Source organism: Balaenoptera borealis, assembly GCF_965194805.1.
Source record: "Balaenoptera borealis genome assembly, chromosome: X".
NCBI lineage: Eukaryota > Metazoa > Chordata > Mammalia > Artiodactyla > Balaenopteridae > Balaenoptera > Balaenoptera borealis.
Window position 1 is genome coordinate 8,217,353 of NC_138881.1, and position 23,508 is coordinate 8,240,860.

Consider the following 23,508-nt stretch of genomic DNA (forward strand, 5'->3'; position numbering starts at 1 on the left):
ATATTTCTGGTAATTGCTGAAAAAATATTTTATTAAAGAATTTATTGAGGTATAGTTGCTATACAATATTATATAAGTTTCAGGTGTACAACATAGTGATTCACAATTTTTAAAGGTTATATTCCATTTATAGTTATTATTAAGTATTGGCTATAGTCCCTGTGTTGTACAATATATCCTTGTAGCTTATCTATTTTATACATAGTAGTTTGTACCTCTTATTCCCCTACCCCATCTTGCCCCTCCCCTCTTCCCTCTCCCCACTGGTAACCACTAGTTTGTTCTCTATATCTGTCATGAAAAGATATTTTATTTTTTTATTTGTCTACTGTTTTCTTTTTTTTAACATCTTTATTGGAGTATAATTGCTTTACAATGTTCTGTTAGTTTCTGCTGTACAACAAAGTGAATCAGCTGTACGTATACATATATCCCAATGTCCCCTCCCTCTTGCGTCTCCCTCCCACCCTCCCTATCCCACCCCTGTAGGTGGTCACAAAGCACCGAGCTGACCTCCCTGTGCTATGCGGCTGCTTCCCACCAGCTATCTATTTGACATCGGGTAGTGTATATATGTCAATGCCACTCTCTCACTTTGTCCCAGCTTACCCTTCCCCCTCCCCGTCCTCAAGTCCATTCTCTACGTCTGCATCTTTATTCCTTTCCTGCCCCTAGGTTCTTCAGAACCTTTTTTTTTTTTTAGATTCCATATATATGTGTTAGCATACCGTATTTATTTTTCTTTCTGACTTACTTCACTCTGTATGACAGACTCTAGGTCCATCCACCTCACTACACATAGTTCAGTTTCGTTTCTTTTTATGGCTGAGTAATATTCCATTGTATATATGTGCCACATCTTCTTTATCCATTCATCTGTTGATGGACACTTAGGTTGCTTCCATGTCCTGGCTATTGTAAATAGTGCTGCAATGAACATTGTGGTACATGTCTCTTTTTGAATAATGGTTTTCTCGGGGTATATGCCCAGTAGTGGGATTGCTGGGTCCTACGGTAGTTCTATTTTTAGCTTTTTAAGGAACCTCCATACTGTTCTCCATAGTGGCTGTATCAATTTTCATTCCTACCAACAGTGCAAGAGTGTTCCCTATGAAAAGATATTTTAAATGTTAACTCTTCTTCCAATTATGCAGGGATGGCAAATATAGGACTTACATGTCCACTCCCTATCTTCTTGCACCTCTGGAAAACATTTATTATCCAATGATAGCAGTCTGTTTTGCTAAGCCATACTGAACCTCAGGATCTTTCTTTTTTTAAAAAAAATATTTATTTATTTGGCCGTGCTGGGTCTTAGTTGCAGCATGCGGGATCTTTAGTTGTGGCATGCAGGATCTAGCTCCCTGACCAGGGGTCGAACCCAGGCCCCCTGCACTGGGAGCACAGAGTCTTAACCACTGGACCACCAGGGAAGTCCCTCAGGATCTTTCTTAACACACCATGTACGTAGCTATTACCAATTGATTGAAAATTGACACTTGAAATATATTTGCAATTCCTGCTTTTATATTTTGAAGGAAAGTGCAATTTTAGCCTGTTAAACATAAAATGTTAGAAAAAACTAATATTATTCTTTTATGGAGGATAGATTATGATCAGTATCTTTGGACAAATTTTCCAAAAGCAAGACAGCAAGGTTACATTACATTTATTTAACTTTTCTTTTATATACAGACATGCACTTTGTATTTAATCAATCACTATAAAAACATCAAAAAGGAAAAGGATGGTTGAATATCTTATTAGTCTTATGACATAATTTTAAATCTTACTTCTGGTATATTTCAGGAAGACCGGGGTTCTACAGTGAAAGCCTGCCATTCTCCTGGAAAGGTAGATCATTGTAGAATGGCTTGTATTTGAAGTTTTTAAGGCTCATTGTATGCAAGGGAGGGTTAAAATTAGCTCATTCTTGGCAACTGGGCTTGGGAAATACTCTGCACGTGCTATTTCCTCCATCTCATGACAATTCTGAAATGCTTATTCACAGACAGAGACCCAGAAATCACAGCTGTGGGAAATGGAGATAGCATGCATGAGTTTTATGATTTTAACACAGCGCAGGAGAAGCTGCAGTGTTACAAAGAACGACAATAGCATTGATTACTCCAGTATAACTCAGGGAGGAGACATGGCCCAGTCATTAAGCCCTTTTGATTAGGGATACTTTCTGTAACTGGAGTAATTTCAATCTCTATGAATGACACAAACCGGAAGTGGGGTCAGGAGTTCAGAATAAAAATTCACTGATGGCTGTTCAGAGAAATCATGTCCTGTTTCCAGAGACCAGGATTCCTTGAGTTTTATTCCTGATCACTGTAAGACAGGGCAGAGAAACAACTCAAGATACCGTCTTATTGAGAAGATGATGGTCACTGGCCGTTTGCAGCGAACTATGAGATCATGTCCTATGTCAGATTAGCACACAGACATATTTGCTAAATGTTTAATAAACAAAAGAAAGAATTAAGAATGCATTAACGGACAAGCACAGAACGTGGAACTCAGGCTAATATTTCAAGGAAGTTAATCACTGGGCTCAATTTCTCTTACCATTACTTTTCTGTCATCATTTCTAGTTCCCTTGAGGCTTCTCAAATAAGTTGAGCTATCTATGGAAATATTTACTTGAAACCCCACTACTCTCAAGAAATTTCTTGTCATTTCTTTTGACTTCAAACTGAATTTAATAACTGACTACAACCGAGCTGTGAAAAGGATGGGATCATATTGAAACCATGGGCCCATTATAATGGAGAAAGTGAAATTTCTGGAAAATAGCACCTTACACTTGAAAAGTATCTCCTAGAATGAGCCCTCAGAGCTAAGTTGTACTTGAACATACAATCAAGGTAAATCCAATTGGATGCAAGCTCCATAAAGGGAGGGATCTCTGGCTGTTGTATGAAATGAGACATCTATCCCAAGCATCTGGCACCATATTTGGCACAAAATAGGCATTCAAAAACTATTTGTTGAATGAACAGATAGTGAAAATGATCTTCCAACAAGAGACAAGGTAAAATGTAATGAAGCAAGTAGCTCTCATGATATATTACAAGCACTCAATATGCAGGTATTGGATTTATTGGTTTTCTAGGACTGTATAGACACAAAAATATGTCTTAAGTTGTTTTTTTAGGGGGAAGGGTGTTGATTTTTTTTTTTTACAGCCTTATTGAAATATACTTCACATATCATAAAATTCACCCATTTAAAGTGTACGGTTTGTGGGTTTGAGTGTATTCAGAGTTCTATAATCATCATCACAATCTAATTTTAGAAAACTTTCAATACCCCCTAAAGAATTCCCGTACCCATTTGCAGTAACTCCACATTCTTGCTACCCACCCCATTTCGAGGCTTAGGTAACCACTAATCTATGTTCTGTCTCTTTATGGATTTGCCTGTTCTGGACATTTCATAAAAATGGAATCAAACAATATGCGATCCTTTTTGTCTGGCTTATTTCACTTAGCATAATGTTTTCAAGATTTCTCCAAGTCATAGCATGTGTCAGTACTTCATTCCTTTTTATGCCAAATATTATTCCATTTAAGCAATATACCACATTTTGTTTATCCATTCTCTAGTAGATGGACATGTGGAGTGCTTCTACTTTTTAGTTACTATAAACAATATTGCTATGAACATTCATGTATAAATTTTTGTGTGCACATATGTATTCATTCTTCTTGAGTACAGGAGTAGAATTGCCGGGTCACATGTTAATTCTGTGTTTAACTTTTTGAGGAACTGCCAAACTGTTTTCCAAAGGGGCCGCATCATTTTATATTCCAACAAGAAGTATGTGAGGCTTCCAATTTCTCCACATCCTTGTCAACACTTGATACTGTCTGTCTTTTTTGTTTTATTCATCCTAGTGGGTGTGGAGTGGCATCTCATTGTGGTTTTGATTTGCATTTCCCTGATGGCTAATGATGTTGAGCATCTTTTCATGTGCTTCTTGGCCATATGTGTACCTAATTTAGAGATAAGACTATTCAGATCCTTTGCTCATTATGTAATTGGGCCATTTGTCTTATATAGTTGAATTGTATGATTTCTTTATATATTCTGGATACAAGTCCCTTATTAGCTATGTGATTTGCAAATCTTTTCTCCCATTCTGTGGGTTGTCTTTTCATTTTCGTGATGGTGACTTTTGAAGCACAAAAGTTCTTAATTTTGATGGAGTCTAATTTATCTATTGTTCTACTGTCACTTGTGCTTTTGGTGTTGTAGCTAAGAAACCTAATCCAAGGTCATGAAGATTTATACCTCAGTTTTCCTCTAGAAGTTTTATCTCTTACACTTATGTCTACAAACCATTTTAAATTAAGTTTTGTGTATTATTATGAGAAGTAGGGGTCCAACCTCATCCTTATATTTATGGATATCCAGTTGCCTAAGCACTATTTATTGAAAAGACTATTCTTTCCTCCATTGAAGTGTCTTAGCACTTGGTCAAAACTCAATTGACCATATTGTGAGGTCCTTAGGTTTTGATGTGGCTGCTAACATATTCTCTGCTTAAAGATATTCTGGTTTTCGTAACTCAAAAAGACACATGCACCCCAATGTTCATCGCAGCACTATTTACAATAGCCAGGTCATGGAAGCAACCTAAATGCCCATTGACAGACGAATGGATAAAGAAGATGTGGTACATATATACAATGGAATATTACTCAGCCATAAAAGGGAACGAAATTGGGTCATTTGTTGGGACGTGGATGGATGTAGAGACTGTTATACAGAGTGAAGCAAGTCAGAAAGAGAAAAACAAATATATATTAACGCATATATGTGGAATCTAGAAAAATGGTACAGATGAACCTGTTTGCAAGGCAGAAATAGAGACAGAGACGTAGAGAACAAATGTATGGACACCAAGGGGGGGAAAGGGGAGGTGGGATAAACTGGGAGATTGGGATTGACATATATATACTAACTAATATGTATAAAATAGATAACTAACAAAACCTGCTGTATAGCACAGGGAACTCCACTTTGCTGTACAGTAGAAACTAACACAACATTGTAAAACAACTATACCCCCCCCCAAAAAAAAAGATATTCTGGTTTTGACTGAACCTAGTGAGACCCTGCTAGTAACTCTAAAGTAGGTGCCATGAAATGTGGTATGGAGTACGAGCTCTGCTCGTAGGATGATACTGAGAAAGGCAAGGAGTATGTCCATTTCTAAGTTGTCCTATTTTGTAAAATGAGGTGAATATTGTCTGCTCTCTCAGTCAAGTGGGATTTTTGTGGTAAATACAATACCACAATATATGAGGAAATGACTTACATTATGAAGCCATAGACAAATCTGAGGTAGTACTGTCTGCATTGGGAAGTAGTTTGTTAAGAGACTATGATTTAGTTTGGGATCTATTTCACTCTCAAAATCATTGCAATTTGGGTTACTCTATGGTAGGAAAAGTGTCTCAGTCGCCATCATAACGTGGGGCTCAATTTAATCCAAATTCTGACTAATCGATATTTACAGTGAATAGGTTTGTTTTACCAACAAAGTGGACTGAAATCTACTTTGTTGAGCCAAATATGTTTTGAGAAAGCTGATACTGCAACCACCATCGTCCCAAAATATAAATTCCCAGAAATTGGGGAATATCATCTGATCATTTTAGGCCAAGTATTATCCTGAGATCTTTCAAAGAATACAGATGTGACTCCTTTGAAACTGGGAAAGTTGAATCTCTTTTTCCACTTTGATGAAGCTTCCAAATATTTATAACCCTACCATTCTTATATTCCAAAAGGTACAATAAAATGAGTTGAATGCTATCCTAATTTCTAAAATCCTTCCAGTACAAAGAAGTTTTCCACAGTTGTGCTGTTTCATTTGTCACTTAAAAAAAAAAAGTTAATGATTTCATTGGACTTCATTTCTTATACAGGCTATTAATTAAAATATGGCAGGGTTTACTGGTTACTTGCAGTGTGTTCAGGTGTTTCCAGTTCCCAGTTTTGGTTTGGAAGCTGGCAGCTCCTGGTTATGATTTTAGCTTTTATTTCTGATTCCCATCTTTTGATTCAGAAACCATGAAGGCTGATGGAAGTGCTCTGAGTAGGGCCAATCTAAGGATTCACGAAACAACCCCCAAACCTTCTTTTACAGACCTACACTTCCACCTTTGTGTCATAAGTCTCCTTCTTGGTCCTTAACCTAAAGACAAGGGGGATGGAGAGAATTAGGAATGATGGCCAGTGGTAGCAACTGCTGTATACCACCTCTGGACCACATGGAAATGGGGTGCTTATCCTATAGAGCCCTTCACATCGCAGGACAAAATATAGCTTAAAACTGAGCCCTCTTCCCATTTCAGGCTCCTCACTGCTACTTTTTTTCTCAGCTTCATTGCACTCATGAGTAAATATCACATCAGCCCCTCATGAGGAGAAATTCGGTCACTCTCACCTCATCTCTGTGTTGGCCTCAGCCATGTGCTACCACGTATCTTCTCTACATCTGGAGTTACAGCTTCCTTTCTTTTCTTTTCTGGCCGTGCCATACGGCTTGTGGGATCTTAGCTCCCCGACCAGGGATCGAACCCGGGCCCTCGGCAGTGACAGCACGGAGTCCTAACCACTGGACCACCAGGGAAGTCCCCACAGCTTCCTTTCTTGCCGTGAAATGCGCCATCCTCCCCACCGTTGTCTCCTAGTCTTTAGTACTAACTTTGTCTCTTTGCAAAATACTCTAAGTTAAATTCTTCTGAAGTGAGATCTAATCCCAATTCTTTCAGAACTTATTTCTTCTTTCCGGAGTTATCACCCTATCTTTTTTAAGGCCCTAGCGAACACCTTTCTCGGAGACTGGAAGTACCATAGCCGATGTCACACAAACTCAAGCCATGACTGCTCTCAGAATACACTTGCAGCCTTCACTTTGAAAGAGCTACATACCACCGTTGATCCATTCACCTTTCCATTCACTTATTCATTCAAATAACAGCAACTGGGTTCCCACAGTGTATCAGCCAGCATTCCAAGTGCTGGGCATACATTGGGACCCAAGAGAGACAAAGTTCCCATTATCACAGAGTTTACACGTAAGCGAAGGGCAACAGGCTGAACAAGCCAAGAAATAAATAAAACTTTCAGATCGTGACGTGTGTAAAGGAAATCACAGAGGGTAATGTGATCGAACACGGCTGAGAGGAGGGTCTTTCTTAATAGTGGTCATGATCAGACAAGAATTCTCTGACAAGTCTCTCGAGGGATGAAAAGGAACCAGCCAAAAGATGTGGAAAGGGTGTCTGCAGGCACTCCTGATGCTGCTTTTTTGTTTGTTTTTGTATTTAGCAATGTCTTTTTATTTATTTTTTTAAACATCTTTATTGGAGTATGATGGATTTAACAGACCTCCTTGCAAACATTTAAAAATTCGTTTGTGACCTCCACATCAATACTTGGGGCCTTTTCACATCCATTTGCAGACAGGCTCAGAGCGTGAAAAAAAATGAGCCAGCACCCAGCTGCGGTTGAACAAGACACGTTCCGCCTTCTTGTGGCAGCTCTCATAGAACCACAGGATGGGGACAACAGAAGTGGCAGAGCACTGAGCAGAGTTAGACTGGGTTTATAAAATAAAGAAAATACAATCAACCAGGATGACTTGTTTTTAGGATTTAAGGTTATAATCTATGTGTGGGTGTGTGTGTGTATGTATTTCCCTGAAGAGCAATGGTTCATTATTAGCCAGTGTTCCTGGTGACTTTATGGAATTTAAGTACTGTGAATAACGAGAATGCATTGTATTTATCTTCGATCTAGTGTGTTCACAATTGTCCTAAACTAACTTTTTTGGGGGCAGGAAGGGTAAAATGGGAAGGGAAATTTGTAAGCTACAGAAGAAGAGAGTCTTGCTTGTAGGGAGTTGCTGACCCACTGTCTCCTATTCCTAGGGTAATTCTGCAGCTTCTCTTTGACAGACTCTGACTTTCTGATCCATTAGAGCCCAGTGAAAGAGAAACTGGCAAGTTGAATAATGAAGTGAGGCCATTGCTCCTGTCTCACCCTAGCAGTAGCCCTGAGAGCTAATTCAGCACAGGGCCACCGGCCGCATTCATGCTTGGATCAGCTACCAAGAATCAGCCACAGTCCCGTGTAAGCTGCCACTGGGTGCACAGTTTATCTGCCTTTTTTAGAAATGCAGTTACATGTACACATTCCCCAGATTAGTTAATGATCACATAAATGGGTTGGCTATTTTCTCCAGAGCACTTGGTTAGCCAGGCCCAGTAAAAAGTCCCCCCGCTAAATTTTATGGTGTAATAGTGTTACAGTATTTCACAGAAGGGGTGGGGTGAAATGGACAATTTATTATTTTGTTCTTGTCGTATGTATATAAACATTAAAGGGATTTAATTACATCCACATACTAAAAATTGCACTACGTGTCTGTGAAATGTTCCTTAGAAGTCTGTAAAGTTTCTAAGTATTTCTAAAAACTTGCTCTTTTAATTTAAAAAATATATATATTTATTTATTTTTGGCCGCGTTGGGTCTTTGCTGCTGTGCGTGGGCTTTCTCTCATTGCGGTGCGCGGGCTTCTCATTGCGGTGGCTTCTCTTGTTGCGGAGCACGGGCTCTAGGCACGCAGGCTTCAGTAGTTGTGCCACACGGGCTCAGTAGTTGTGGCTCGCGGGCTCTAGAGCGCAGGCTCAGTAGTTGTGGCGCACAGGCTTAGTTGCTCCGCGGCATGTGGGATCTTCCCGGACCAGGGCTTGAACCCGTGTCGCCTGCGTTGGCAGGCGGGTTCTTAACCACTGCGCCACCAGGGAAGTCCCTGCTCTTTTAATTTGACTTGTATTCCACTGAGATGTTCAGTGCAGGGTATAAACATCATCAGATTTCAGATATGTGTGGCCTTCACATCTTTAGAAATATTTTATGGAACTCTTATAAGGAAACATCAATGTGGAAAAATATCTGGCCACTTCGCACAGGTGGAATTGGACTAATATGCATGTTAAAAACCTCTAGATTTTCAGAGTAAAACCTTTCAATCCCTCTTGTGAAAAGGATATGCTGACTTGATAGATCACTTCCTATTCATACCCACTGCAAACAATGAAGTAAGCCTAGGAGAGGATGACCCCGATGTGCTAGGGAAAGGAAACTTTATTCCAGGGTGTTGAGGAAAGAAGGGTGCTGGCATCGCACAATTCCACAGGCCACCATTCACTTTTTTTTTTTTTAAGATTTTTTTTTTTTGATGTGGACCATTTTTAAAGTCTTTATTGAACTTGTTACAATATTGCTTCGGTTTTATGTTTTGGTTTTTTGGCCACGAGGCATGTGGGATCTTAGCTCCTTGACCAGGTATCGAACCCGCACCCCCTGCATCGGAGGGCAAAGTCTTAACCACTGAACCTCCAGGGAAGTCCCCACCATTCACTTTGAAAGCACGAGAATGGTGCCCCCGCCAACCTGTGAGGCCCAGGAGAGCCCCCTACCACGCTGGCCCACCATTAGTGTACTCTTGATATTGTACCCCTTTGGTTTAAGACTCTAAACCTTGATCCCCTGAAATCACTACCAACGAGATTGGGGGTTTAGAAGACAAATGTCTACTTTACAAATTTGCCTAGAATTGGTCCTCCTGGCAAAAGCAAAGCTGCACCGTGATTCAAATGACGGTGACCTTGAGAAAGGTCAAAACTCTTTTTTGGATGCTCAACATTGCTAATTATTAGAGAAATGCAAATCAAAACTACAATGAGGTATCACCTCACACCAGTCAGAATGGCCATCATTAAAAAAATCAACAAATAAGAAATGCCGGAGAGGATGTGGAGAAAAGGGAACCCTCCTACACTGTTGGTGGGAATGTAACTTGGTGCAGCCACTGTGGAGAACAGTATGCAGGTTCCTTAAAAAACTAAAAATAGAGTTGCCATTTTATCCAGCAATCCCACTCCTGGGCATATATCCAGACAGAACTATAATTCAAAAAGGTACATGCACCCCTGTGTTCACAGCAGCAGTATTTATAATAGCCAATACATGGAAACAACCTAAATGTCCATCAACAGATGAATGGATAAAGAAGATGTGGTATAGGGACTTCCCTGGTGGTCCAGTGGTAAAGAATCCACCTTGCAATGCAGGGGACGTGGGTTCGATCCCTGGTCGGCGAACTAAGATCCCACATGCCGCAGGGCAACTAAGCCTGCGTGCCACAAACTACAGAGCCCACGTGCTCTGGAACCTGCACGCCACAACTAGAGAAGAGAAAACCCACACGCCACAATGAAGATCCTGCATGCCTCAACAAAGATCCTGCGTGCCACAACTAAGACCCGAGGCAGCCAAAAATAAATAAAATAAATCTTTTAAAAAAAGAAGATGTGGTATATACATATAATGGAATATTACTCAGCCATAAAAAAGAATGAAATAATGCCGTTTGCAGCAACATGGACCCAGAGATTATCATATTAAGTTAAATAAGAAAGAGAAAGACAAATACCATATGATGTCACTTATATGTGGAATCTAAAATATGACACAAATGAACTTATCTACAAAACAGAAACAGACTCACAGACCTAGAGAACAGGCTCGTGGTCACCAAGGGGGAGGGATGGATTGGGAGTTTGCGGTCAGCAAATGCAAACTAGTATACATAGAATGGATAAACAACAAGGTCCTACTGTAGAGCACAGGGGACTATATTCAATATCCTGTGATAAACCATAATGGAAAAGAATATGAACAAGAATGTATATATATGTATAACTGAATTACTTTGCTGTGCAGCAGAAATTAACACAACATTGTAAGTCAACTATACTTCAATAAAATACATTTTTAAAAAACCCTTTATGGTTTGCTGCTATGTTGATATTGTTGCTATTGTTTAAACTCAATAGCACTTTTCTCTATTACGAAGAATATGGAATTTTGAGTCTGCATCCAAACTTAAAGGGATTAGTGTTATTGTATCTTAATAACACTACTATTTCACACTGTTATATGTCACAATGTCCCTAACAATCCTGTCTCGTTCAAAAAGAAAAACACCGGAGGAGTGAGTTCCAATACGCCCAGGGCTGGAGCAACTAAAGCACCACTGAGCAGCAGAGGAGCTAATGATGTGGCCGGGAAGACGAGGGTACCGGGAAATCTGTGTGCAAGTAGGCTCTACGTCCCACTGCAGACTGCTGACCAGGTGCAAAGAAAAATGTGAGGATCTGAGGGTGCTTTGGGTTTTATTGTCCAAGGCAGCTGTAATGAACATTCCAGATCCTGGGGCAGAAGTTAGACAGAGCTGCCAGAAGGAACAATGAAAGGGATTCTAATATTTGAGTTTGTATATAAAACTGAGCCAAGGAGAGCTGAGAAAAGAGCAGGCTGTATTACTGTAATTCATCTATCAATAATATGTTTATATGTAATCTCCATCCTGAAATTCTCTCACACCGAAGTCAAATATTTGTGGACCGAGCTGAAGGAGATGAGAGAGAGGAAAAACTGGCCACGTTCCCAGGGTCCCTGTTTTTGGAGGAGAAACTAGAGTACAGGATAACCTTTTTAAATATAATATTTAGCATGTTAACTTAATATTGAACACTTTTCACTAAGACTTTTAAAAGTCCAAGAAAGGCTTTTCAAAAAAAAAAAAAAAAATGGAATTCCTTCATCAAGTGCTTTTGGTGAGAAGTAAAAGTAGTGATGGCATGGATAGAAGGCCACATGTAATCCAACCTTTACTGTAGAGTGACGTGGTGGAAAACGATTTGGCCCAGAGGAGACCAATTATACATATTGATTAACTATCCAGATGGGATTTTGTTTTATTTCCACTATGGGATCAAAAAAAAAAAGCTCCCAGGAACCTCATGATAAATCCTCTTTTCTTGAGGTTTCTAAAATTATGATGCTTGAATGTTGGATAACGAATCGAGATGCCATTAAAAACAGCAACACACTGTGGTGAGCTAAGCAATAAAAGCCTTCCTATAAATGAAACATAATGGTAACGATACATTAAAACTGTCCGGCAAGAACGCCACTGCTAATGCCTAAAACTTGGAAACGTCACCACAAAAGAATTTTTCTCCCAAGAGTAGCACACGCAACATGACCATCCAAGATGTTGTTGATGTTGGTCATTCTGCAGTAAAGCAAAATCGTCAAACGAGGTGAAATTATTTATTTATTTGTTTGTTTAAATTTATTTATTTTATTTATCTAGTTTTGGCTGCGTTGGGTCTTCGTTGCGCACGGGCTTTCTCTAGTTGTGGCGAGTGAGGGCTCCTCTTCGTCGCGGTGTGCGGACTTCTCATTGCGGTGGCTTCTCTTGTTGCAGAGCATGGGCTCTAGGCACACGGGCTTCAGTAGTTGTGGCTCGTGGACTTCAGTAGTTGTGGCACGAGGGCTCGGTAGTTGTGGCGCACGGGGCTTAGTTGCTCAGCCACATGTGCGATCTTCCCGGACCAGGGCTCGAATCTGTGTCCCCCTCATTGGCAGCAGATGCTTAACCACTGCGCCACCAGGGAAGTCCTGAGGTGAAATGATTTAGAGTGAACAAGGGCTAGAGGAGGCAGGAGTTCAGAACTCAGGGTCCTGAGGAAGTCTTCCCGGGATTGAACACCAGGTCTTGCTTCCTTACTAGTTGTATGTTCTCGGCCACTTGCTTCAACTATCCATTTCTCAAGTTCCTCATCTGCATAATGAAGAAAATACCAACTTCTACCTGGTTGACCAGATGTTCCCCCAGGGGACAATGGCAATGTCTGGAGACATTTTCCGTTGTCAAAACTGGGGGCAGGGGAGAGGGTGTGTGAGTGCTACTGGCATCTAGAGGGTAGAGGTCAGAGTTGCTGCTAATTACACATCCTACGATGCTCAGGACAGCCCCCACTAGAAAAGAGAATTATCCAAGCCTCAAATGTCACCAGTGTCGTGGTAGAAACCCCAGGGTTGGACTGTGGTGAGAGCTAAATGAATTAGTACATGGAAAGCCACTGAGAAATGCTTGGCACATTATAATTACTCAATAAATGTTAACTACCACTACGGTTAAGAAGCTCTGTTTATCTGGAATGTCCATATAGAATCAACACTTGATGTTCTAGGACCATTTGGCCTGTGCCAATTACCTGGGGACTTTCTAGCATGAATCAAAACTTGTATCCTTCATCATCTTTCACCAAAACAACAGCTTTGGAAGCTATAACAGGAGGACTAATTCCGGAATTTTCGAGTTACTTTCAAATCCCGAATGTATTTCCTTCTTGATGCAATGGGAGGTGAGGGTTGGAGATGAGTCTTCCATGATGTGGCGCAAGAGTTGGGAAACTTTGCTGTAAAGGGCTAGACGGTAAATATTTTAGCTCTGTGGACCAGGTCTCTGTTGTAACTCCTCGATGCCCTCGTTGTCATATGCAAGCAGCCGCTGATGATACGTAACCAAATGGGTGTGGCCGCATCCCAATAAAACTTTACTTACAAACACAGGTGACAAATCAGATTTGGCCCTGGGGGCATAGTTTGCCAACCTCTAGCACAGAGGAAAAGAGTCTATGGAGTTTGGAGCCTTTGGGCTTTGGAGTCAAAGAGTTGCAGGTGTGAAAAATGTGTTGAGTTTCTGTGAGAATGTTTTCTCATTGGCATACTTTCAGTGAAAATATCTGTAAACTCTCTGGCACTTAATAGGTGCTTGATAAATAATAGTTTTCTTCCTTCAGGGCATGAACAGATCCAAAGACTGAATTCATAGGATTTCAATTTGAAAATGAAAACATAACTTGCAGTATGCTTTTTACTTTGCCCACCATGTCCTGCCAACTTCTGTCCCAGTTATATACCAAATGCCGCTCTTCCCCTGAGGTGTTTCTCGGACTACACTCAAGTAACTTCAATCTTACATTCTTGGCATGAATGCCACTGACTTCTCTTTTTGTGTTTCATGGTAACTCTGTTCAAAGCTGTTCCAAAATGAAGAAGCAGAATGGAAGGTGTTGCTCATAATTCATTCAAAAACAATAAACTCCTCCCTTCCTTTCTCTTATTAATTACACACTTTATAACACAAGTGCTCTACACCCTTCCGTTTGGGTTGGGCACACAGAATGGAAAAAAAAAAACTGTTAATCTGACATGGGCACTTGTCTCTATCGAGTCTTTTCATAAAATTTCTGGAAAGTGCTACTTTCTATGAAGTGATTCTGAACCAATGTATTTGGCAAAAATCAGCTTTTAGACGTTGTGGTCAGAGCTAAAAAGTAACTTCTGGAAGAGGACGGTTGAATGCCGGGGAGGATGGAGGTGATATGTTTCAGGGAAGGGAAGTCATTTCTGATGGAAAGAGGAAGCTTCTATCCCATGACCTTCCATTACTCATTTTCAATCTTACATGTCACTTCTCATTAAGTGGCATTCTTTTTAGTTGTTGTGCCATGATTCCTGAATAGCAATGGACTGGAAAAATACAAAGTTGGACTCGTATTCAGGCTTGAGTTACTCAAGGGTGGGTGCTATCTGCTCTCCTGCAGAGTTATGGAGAACGGTTGGATGCCGGCTCTTTGGTCTTCCTGACCGTGAGTGAAATAGACTTGATTATGTCACTGATTAGACTTGCACTTGGAAGTATAACTGGAAAATGTCAAGCTTTGTTCTGGCTTTCTGATGTATCCACAAGCACTATCTACGAACCATCTTGCCTGGCTGTTGTCACTCTAGAATAAGCAGCAGAAGCTGGGAGGTTGATTTCTAAATATTTTTTTGATGCCCAGTGTTTAATATTCATATTTATTCAAATACAGTGAAAGGGAGAGTTTAGAGAAAACGAACAACTGAGCTACGGTCACAACGGGGAAAATGGATTTGGTGCTATCATTCCGTTTGAAGGGAGGTCTGTGGCTCTGTTCCCCTTGGAGCGGAGCATGAGACCGGGCTGAAGTACTAGTTGTCACCAGGAAATACCAGTAGGGGTGTGGGGAAGTGAGATAGGAGGAAACGTATGAAGCCAGTCAAGTGTGCTTTTACCAAGGCCACTGTGGTCAAATGGAGATGAATCCCAATGGGTAACTTTGGGAAACGGTGCAGAACACTGTTTCCAGCTGATGGGGAAGAAGAGGGGTATTTATCTACTATCTCCCATCAGTGGCTGGTTGGAAGCCTGTTGGGGGTGGGTGGGCATGAACTCCTCTCCGGAATTAACTGGGGTGGGGTGGGAAAAGCCCCCAGGCAGAGTCTTAGCCTCTTGCAGCTGGAAGCTCTCAGGCCGGCGGACACGGGACTGGTGAGCGCGTTACGGGCCTGGCACTGACAGTTAGAAAGGGGTGCTAGAGCGTTACGGGGGACTGCCATCTGGATGTTTCTTCAAGAAGAGCTGTCACGGAGGTCAGAGGACACTTGGTGTCACAGTCGTCCAGTCTGTCCTATATGTAGCTCCAGTGACTTAGGACTAATTGCAGAGCTACACAGAGTTTGTATCCGACAGCACTTTCTATCTTAACCTTGATCAGTCCTAACCTTGGGGCCACAATCCACCTACAAACTTCCATTTGCAACTGACCGTGAATGGGTCTAAATCTGAGCAATGGGTCTAAATTCCAGCAACAAAGTTGCCTGGAAAAGAAAACGCATGAAATCTAATGAGTCAGACTAAAATACATATATTTCTTTATCTAGAGACCCGTCACTTTTCCATCATTTCAACTCACTGTGAAATTATTACTGGCTTTACAGCTTTAAGGCTCAATATGTAATCTTCTGCAGTAAAACTGAATTGTAAACACTTGAGTTAGGGATCACACGAAGAAGTGCTTCTCTCTCTCTCCCTCTTCCCCCCCCCCCACCCCCATTATCTGAAAGGTCAGCTGTATTTCTATACACAAACCTGACAGATGTTGCCTTCTCACCTTCCTACCTGGGCAACAGAAGGCTCTGTTTATGTTTGTCAGGATCAGGGGGTGGCAAGGAGGTGGCATCCTGCCAGGTAATGGAAACACTGCTTGCTTTAATTTTATTACCAAGAACAAAGCCCTCTTATTGTTTAATAGAACACTTAAAGGCAGGCCTCATGAGCATAGTTGTCATTTTTTTGAGACCACAAATATGAGGAATTCTTTAAGGCCATGTCATGAAAAACAGAAGGAAAAAAGTACTTTATTCTGCCAAAATTAAAGCAACCCTTTGTTGAAGTAGTCAGGGCCCGACTCCAGGTTAGCACGTGTGCGCACTCACTGTCTACGGGCATTTGTTTCCATTGTTCACGGAGGCAGCCATGCTTTCGTTAAGGTTAGATAGAGGCTATGTCAGAGATACAAAAGAAACCACCTTCCTCTAGGAGATCATCTCTTTGCCGTCATCATTTCCAGATAACACGCTAAAAGAAGGAACATTTTGCACCAAAAATAAACAAGCCGACACTCTCCCCTTGCAAACTCTATTTATAAAACTGGGAACCACACAAATCTTAATGCAGTGATTATTCTGATTCTGCCAGCAAACTCAACTTTTGATGCAGTCCCTGCTTCTCAGCTCTGAGTTTTAGAGTACACGTGGCGAAAGCTACTGGTCTCCAGAGATCTTTGCAATAGTCTTAGTAGCTAAGGAACCAAAGTAAGAGGAAACGCGCGTGCCCTTATCCCTCCCTGAATGAGAAGGATGTCACCGTTGTACAAGTGATAATACACGAAGCAATCCTATGGACTTGTTGAGCGCCTGCCACGCTAGAAAGGGAACTTTGCCTTTTCGAGAAAATGACTGCACTAGAAAACAATTAGCAAACATGCCACGTGCACACATAATTAACCATGGCTAAACCGTGGGCTACAGAAGTTCTAGCACCGTGGGGTCCAGTATGACAGCCACTAGCCACTTGCGGTTTCTGAGCACTTGACATGTGGCTAGTGTGAGCTGAGATGGGCCGTGAGGATGAAACACGTACATTAATCACTCTTGTACTGATCACATGTTGAAATGATGTTTTGAATATATCCGGTCCAATACACTGTCTAGTAAAATTAATTTTAACTATTTGGTTTTACTTATTAAAAACTGTGTTTACTTGGAAATTTAAAATTACATATGTGGCTCCCATTATATGTCGACTGAACAGTGAATTGGGAGGCTTAACTCTGGCGGGGTTGGGGGTGTGGTCTTTCCTAGACCTCATGTTCTTCTAACTGACTTCCTTTGCATCTTTCACCTAGTGGGTCTGCACCATCTCTCTTTGAAGCTAGCCAGGCTTACTTACTTTCCTAGGGTTCTCTTCTGAAACTGTGGTGGCAGTCAAAGTTATGAAGTGAGGAGGAGGGGAGATGGGAGGGAAACTGGAGAGCACTGTTGCTGTTCAAGATGGGCTTTGCCAAAAGGACAGTGAAAAGTGAATCTAATCTGGTTTGAAAGAGAAGAGGAAAGACCGTAGAATTCAGATGTCTGTCAGTTTCTGATTCTGAGGCTGCAGTGTGTGTGTGTGTGTGTGAGTGTGTGTGCGTGTCATGAGAGTCTGATATCAAAAATGTCACCATCTTCAGACCTAGGTTGATTATCCATACTACATCTGTGGAGGTGTTTAGAAGTGTTTCCCTCCACTTAATTCCAAGTGGCTATCTGGTCATTTTCTAAGGAAAAGAAAGATACTGTCCTGCTTCCCAACGAGTCCAACCAACTAGGAGAGGGAAGAGACATGCACTTAAAAATCATGAGGATTCTTGCCCAAGGACTGTACCTATATCAACAAATCACTATGCAGTTCTCCTTAAGCTTTTAAGTTGAAATTATGGATCTCATTATTCTATTCATAAATTCAAGAAATTTTATGAAACCAAGGATAATCACTCTCAGGGGTCCCTGAATCAATGTTTGATTAACTCAAGTTGAACAGACTCAACTCCATTAAACAGTCACTTCCATCTATATATTAGTTGATTAAGTTCCAGTACACGTTTTAAGAATTGAGGTCAAACTTACATACAGGGAAATGCATAAATAAATCTTAAGGGACAATTCAACGGGTTTTGATAACCAACCTAACCAACAGCTTAATCAAGATATGTTTCCATCGACCCAGAAAGTATCCTCAAGCCCCTCTTCCAGTCAATTTTCACCCCCTCAGGTAATCATTGTTCAGATTTTTATCACCAAATTCCTGTAACATTTTAAGTTGTGTTTATAAATGTAACATATGCAATTTACTTTATAACCACTTTAAATGCTTAACGGGACAAAATTAAAACCCTAACAAGGTAAACCTTCTCAAGTCCTTATGTAGCTCTTAGAAATCTAATAAAAACTTACAAATGTAGTGAAACTCAAGTTCTAGTGAACATTCTAACATTGGCTTGAAACAAACGATTTTACGCTTTCACCTTAAAATCAGAAGTCTAAAATAAATTACATGTTTCAGATTAGAATCTCAAAGCTAACCTGTCAAATTTCTGGAGTATGGCATATTCTCTTTAATGCTACAAACCCTTAAAATACAAACGTGTGTTTTAGTCCTAAACCGTAACCCAAAATATTGATTCTATGGCTATTATTTAGGTTTTCATTTTTTTTGTTTTTTGTTTTAACATCATTCTCAAACTTCCAGGGGAGGAGGGAAAAAAGAACTTTATTTACTTAAGGAAGTAAACTGGTCATCTCAAAGAAGTTGAGGTTACCAGGTCAAGGATTAACAGTCAAAGATTTGAGGATAATTCACAAGACCCGAAGGCTCACTGGTTCTACTGGTACCACTGATGTATACCCATTGGGCCCTCGCTATCACGGGCTGGACAAGGTTTCCAATTCCCCAGCAGACGGGAATGTTTCTGGTCATGAGAATTCCCCCTAGGAATTTTTAATCATGTCTTTCAACTCTACCACCTGGTTTGGGTAGCTGAGGCCGGGTAACCACTCCAGTTGCTTTACTACTTGATTGGATTCAACCCATTTCTTTACTGGCTGATTCTTGTTCTGTCTGGCTTCAAGTCACATTTCTGTGGTGCCATTTACCTCAAAGGGCCATTAGGATATTGAAGTCAGGAAGTTATAGTAGGAGTTTGTCAAGTGGTCGTTATCGGTTTTCATATACATTTGCATAAGTCCTACCATTTCTGCTTTCCCTACACCACAGTCTACACCTTGCTGTGGAACTGTACCCACTTGATACAGTAATCATCTCTAACACCTGCAAGAACGGACAAGGCACCATCTTCCTAACCTGGGTAAATAGATGGTAGGTATCCTTGAACTTAGCACAGCCTAATGCCAAGCTTGCCAAGTCAGAGAATTAGGCTACTATGATAGTTTTCATCACCTCATATATATGAACCTGCTGTTATATCTAGTGAAAATACTTTTAAAAGCATAGTAAAAGCTCTATCATAAATTCCTAGGCCAGGAAGTTACCTCACTTGGTTGTAAAAATCTTTGTGTTGGTCCTCACTGAAAGCCTTGTACATTCAGGGGTAGCCTTAGGCTTTTTAAATAGCTGAATTTAAATTTTCATATTTCTGTTTCAAACAAAAATAGCCAGTGCTACAATTGCGCTCTTGTTAACAAACATTTGATATGCATGACTCATCTATTTTGCTGGGAAGTTTCAAAATTAGAACAAAGCTTTTCAGTTTTCCCTACAACATTTAGCAATTAAAAACAGAAGTCAATTGAATAAAGGTAAAAGATGATGTGTCCTGTTTTTCTCATGATCTTATATACAGAAATAATTTCAGCTTGATTATCACAAAAAGCAATTTTATATTGAGAAAAATAATTTCAACTGGATATTTTTTTAAAACTTTTACTGATGTATAGTTGATTTACAATATTGTGTTAGTTTCTGGTGTACAGCAAAGTAATTCAGTTTTATCTATCTATCTATATTCTTTTTCATATTCTTTTCCATTATGGTTTATTACAAGATATTGAATATAGTTCCCTGTGCTATACAGTAGGACCTTGTTGGGTTTTTTTCTTCTTTTTAAAAAAAATTTATTGGAGTATAGCTGATTTATAAACTAGATATTAAGACCCAGAAACAAAAGAGGCTGGTTCAGTAACAAAATGATGGATTGATGGGTGGGATCACACTTGTCTCTGGATGGCAGGCACAGGAGCAATAATGGGACTCAGTCTTCTACCATACAGTCACCTTCTCATCTGGGATCATTCCTTTCACACCTCTGACTCTCTCACCTGGATCCATCCAACTACCACCATCTCAAGTGAAAGCTGAGTTAGAACTATGATGGCAATTTAAAAAATTTTCATGGCCTGTTCTTATTATTCTTTATATCACACCAGAAACAACTCTGCTGCTCTAATCAAGCATCTAAATATTTCAAGGCAAGAAGGTTGTGTGTGGAATAGGGTAGAGGAGACATGATAAAGAATTCCTGTGTTATGGGGAGAAACTACATTAAGATATGTCAGTAAAACCATGTCTTCGCTCTTCATTCCTACTGCTCAACCATTTGGCATCCCCAATTAAGGCAGATTATTTCACATCTAAGTATTAGCCTTGGAAATCTGCATTGCTAAATTCAAATATGTAAGAGGGATTGTCTTCAGAGGCAGGTACACGTGATCATGCTCCAATACAAACCACCTGGTAGGATTCTGAATCTGACACAATAGTTCATTCCATCCAAATTGGAAAGACTATAGATGATAAAAGGTTTGGATCATGTTTTAAAAAGTTTCAAAGCTGAAATTTGGGAACGTTATTCTGAAAGTAATACCAAACTAATTAAGCCTTATATTCATTCATTCATAAGATTCATCTCTTATTCCAAAATATTGGAAGCCGTTCTACTGATGTCTTCTCATTATTCTTCATGAATATAACTAAGAAGGAAACAGGATCCAATGCCCTTTATGAATCAATTTTTTTTTAAGGCAAGAGCACTGAATCTAAGGGGAGACATTCAAGTATGTGTTACATACTACCTTAATAAACAGTTAAATTTAATCTCCACTGAGAAAAGCTAAATTTGCATCATGAGTTGTCAATTTTAGCAACCTTGGTTGAGTAAACTGGATACAAAGCCATTAAACACATGCAGTAGTCAAAATTGAATCTTCTCGTGATTCAAAGAAATGGAAAGATATCCCATGCTCTTGGATTGGAGGAATATTGTTAAAATGGCCATACTACCCAAAGCAATCTACAGATTTAATATGATCCCTATCAAATTACCCATGACATTTTTTCACAGGACTAGAAAAAATAATCCTAAAATTCATATGGAACTATAAAAGACCCAGAATCGCCAAAGCAATGCTGAAGAAAAAGAACAAAGTAGGAGGCATAACCCTCCCAGACTTCAGACAATAATACTACAAAGCTACAGTAATCAAAACAGAATGGTATTGGCACAAAAACAGACATATGGATCAATGGAACAGAATAGAGAACCCAGAAATAAACCCACACACCTACGGTCAGTTAATCTTCAACAAAGGAGGCAAGAATATACAACGGGAAAAAGGCAGTCTCTTCAGCAAGTGTTGGGAAAGTTGGACAGCCACATGTAAATCAATGAAGTTAGAACACACCCTCTTACCATACACAAAAGTAAACTCAAAATGCCTTAAAGACTTAAACATAAGACATGACACCATAAAACTCCTAGAAAACATAGGCAAAACATTCTCTGACATAAACTGTACCAATGTTTTCTTAGGTCAGTTTCCCAAGGCAATAGAAATAAAAACAAAAATAAACAAATGGGACCTAATCAAACTTACAAGCTTTTGCACAGCAAAGGAAACCACAAACAAAACGAGAAAACCTACAGAATAGGAGAAAATATTTGCAAATGATGTGACCAACAAGGGCTTAATTTCCAAAATATACAACAGTTCATATAACTCAACAACAAAAAAACAAACAACACTATCCAAAAGTTGGCAGAAGACTTAAATAGACATTTCTCCAAAGAGGACATACAGATGGCCAATAGGCACATGAAAAGATGTTCAACATTGCTAATTATTAGAGAAACGCAAATCAAAACTACAATGAGGTACCACCTCACGCCAGTCAGAACGGCCATCATTAAAAAGTCTACAAAGAACAAATGCTGGAGAGGATGTGGAGAAAAGGGAACTCTCCTACACTGTTGGTGGGAATGTAAGTTGTTGCAAGTATGGAGGTTCCTCAGAAAACTGAAAATAGAATTACCAGATGATCCAGCAATCCCACTCCTGGACATATATTCCGACAAAACTGTAGTTCAAAAAGATACGTGCACCCCTATGTCCATAGCAGCACTATTCACAATAGCCAAGACTTGAAACAACCTAAATGTCCATCAAAAGATGAATGGATAGGGCTTCCCTGGTGGCGCAGTGGTTGGGAGTCTGCCTGCTAATGCAGGGGGCGCGGGTTCGGGCCCTGGTCTGGGAGGATCCCACGTGCCGCGGAGCGGCTGGGCCCGTGAGCCACAGCTGCTGGGCCTGCGCGTCTGGAGCCTGTGCCCCGCAACGGGAAGGGCCGCGATAGTGAAAGGCCCGCGCACCGCGATGAAGAGCGGTCCCCGCACCGCGATGAAGAGTGGCCCCCGCTTGCCGCAACTAGAGAGAGCCCTCGCACGAACCAAAGACCCAGCACAGCCAAAAATAAATAAATAAATAAAAATAAAAGTAGCTATAAAAAAAAAAAAAGATGAATGGATAAAGAAGATGTGGTAGATATATACAAGGGAATACTACTCAGCCATAAAAAAGAATGAAATAATGCCATTTGCAGCAACATGGATGCAACTAGAGATAATCCTACTAAGTGAAGTAAGTCAGAAAGAGAAAGACAAATACCATACAATATCACTTACGTGTGGAATCTAAAATACGACACAAATGAACCTATCTATGAAACAGAATCACGGACATAAAGAACAGACTGGTGGTTGCCAAGGGGGAGGAGGTTGGGGGAGGGGTGGAGTGGGAGGTTGGGGTTAGCAGATGTGAGCTTTTATATATAGGATGGATAAACAACAAGGTCCTACTGTATAGCACAGAGAACTATATTCAGTATCCTGTGATAAACCATAATGGCAAAGAATATGTTAAAAAAAAGAATATGTTAAAAAAAAGAATGTATATATATGCATAACCGAATCACTTTGCTGTACAGCAGCAATTAACACAACATTGTAAATCAACAATACTTGAATTAAAAAAAAAAAAGAATCCTCTCCAGAGAAGATGAAGTTCTGTGTAGTCCAAGAGTTCCTTTTCTCCTTTGTCCTGAGAATCCTAAGACTTAAACTTAAGAGACCAATCTTTACCACAGTGGCTTCTCATAATCCAGTTTCTGAATGCCACCATATTTGCAGTATCACATTATCCTTATTCCAGAGCTGTTTAACGAAGAGCCATGAATGACTGTGGGTTGTCTGATGTGGTTCCAGAATCTGACTCTAAATATACCTTGAGAACATTCTCACAAGGGCTCATATGTGGGGTGGGAATCTAACCCTTATCTGCAAGTGACAGTGGATCACGACTTTG

General features: G+C 40.2%; 1 protein-coding gene and 1 long non-coding RNA gene across 7 annotated transcripts in view; one reads left to right on the forward strand and one right to left on the reverse strand.

Moving 5' to 3' along the window:
• Nucleotides 1–23,508, forward strand: part of LOC309620024 — a 335,464-nt gene that overhangs the window by 115,803 nt on the left and 196,153 nt on the right. The gene's annotated exons all lie outside the window — the stretch shown is intronic.
• The window catches only part of MID1 (midline 1), a 397,732-nt gene that overhangs the window by 75,132 nt on the left and 299,092 nt on the right, over nucleotides 1–23,508 (reverse strand). The window lies entirely within an intron of this gene.